Source organism: Pteropus vampyrus, unplaced genomic scaffold (genome assembly GCF_000151845.1).
Source record: "Pteropus vampyrus isolate Shadow unplaced genomic scaffold, Pvam_2.0 Scaffold131, whole genome shotgun sequence".
Classification (NCBI taxonomy): domain Eukaryota; kingdom Metazoa; phylum Chordata; class Mammalia; order Chiroptera; family Pteropodidae; genus Pteropus; species Pteropus vampyrus.
This window is the reverse complement of record NW_011888912.1, coordinates 773798-775672: the sequence shown is the minus strand read 5'-3', so window position 1 is coordinate 775672 and position 1875 is coordinate 773798.

Below are 1875 nucleotides of genomic sequence, written 5' to 3'. Positions count from 1 at the left end.
GAGCCTGAGCGTAAACTCAGAATCCACATCCGAAGCAAAGGAGTAGGAACGAGGAGAGCTGGATGAAAGAAGAAAAGCAGAACGAGAGAAATCCCGAAGGCAAGGAGACCAATTACTGCAGTTCCTTGTGCGCCAATAATGGCCCTGGCGTTCCATAGCGACCGAGTGCCAGAGTCGGGAACAGGCTGCCTGCATTCAGGTACGGCCTCTGCGGCTTCCTGGACGCCTTCCTTTAAGCGGGACATTTTCTCATTTGTAAACCAGGGATGACCACAATACCTACCTCACGGGATCGGTGTGAGAATTAAATAAAATGTGTCTGTAAAGCATTTAGCATAGTTCCTAACACATAACCAGTGTTAAATGTTAGCTATTGTGCTTCGGAGGTACTGATTCAATTTGGACAGATGAGATAAAGGAAGAGTTGTTTAAAAGGGAGGTCTTGGGTAGGGTGATGGTATTTATCTGTTTGCTTAGCCCAGTCCTGGTTTATGTATGTTGTCTTCGTATCTTATTTGGTGAGTATGTTCTTTTCACCATCATAGAAACTTGAAAAAATGACATGTGTCAGAATGTTTTTAGGATGTCAAGATAGGGATTAATTTTCTGAAAATGAGATAAAAGATACAAATTATAAAGAAAAAAATGTTAAGTCAGGCTGTGGAAAATTTAAAATTTCTGAATAGAAGACAAATATTTCCTCAGATGAAAAATTGGACTAGTAATCAAGAAAAAACAGGTAAAACACAATGATGATTTTGCTTCTGTAGGAGCACGGAGGTGATTGCAGATCAAACGTCCCTCGGGGACCAAGTAGAAAAGCTGGACAAACAGCAAAGGATTTAAATAGACAAAGTCTGTTGTTTAATTACAGTGCGAAACTAGAAATCGATAGCAAAAAGATGACAAAATACCTAAATATTTAGGAATCAGACAATGTATTTCTAAATAACCCATGGGCCAGATAATTAAATAAAATGTAGATGATATCAGTTAGAAGTAAAATATCAAAACACTGGGAAGTAGCTAAAGCCATGCTTAGAGGAAAATTTATAGCCGTGATGAGTATATTAGCAGAAAGGCTGAAAACCAACGAAGGGCTTTCATTGGTCTAAGTGTTCATTTAAAGACACTTGAAAAGAAGAGCACATGAAACCCCCCAAAAAGTAAAAGAAAGGCAATAATAAATGTAAAAACAGAAAGCAATGAAGGGGAAATGTACTCCAGAACAAATTAACAAATCCAAACGTTGTTTCTCCAAAAAGACTTATAAAAGTGATAAACCCATGTTGACACATTTTTTTAAAGGTAAAAATAACTAATACTGAGAATTTTAAAAAAGGTTATTACTACAGATACTTATTCCAGACAGGCATGTACACTCAGAGACTCATCATATTAATTTTTCAGTGTTTTTAGTTTTTACTGTGGTCCCCAGTTTTGGAATTCAGTACACCCTGGTCATTTTGCAGTGGGTGCAGTGTCTCTGGTAGAGAGGGGTCAGTTTTTAGCCACCAAAATTGAAAAAAAACAAAAGATGATTAAAACTAATATATATATATCAACAGGAACTCACGTGCGTCATTTCTGAACTCAGCCCTTAAAGTCACGTTCTTGCCACACGTCCATATTTTATGTCCTCGCGAGAATACGGTGCTCTTACTATTTTATAGCAATGTTTCAGCAAATAAATCAAAACAGGCTACTTAGATATTTTTGGTCATAGAAGAAACTATTTATCAGAAAGGTCATTATGAAAAGCAATAGAAAGTTTACGTGCGACTATTGCATTCGGAGATAAGTTTATGAAGCAGAAAGCCAGATTTGGGGGAAATCTATTCACCCATATATCACTTGCCATAAATAATAGAAGAT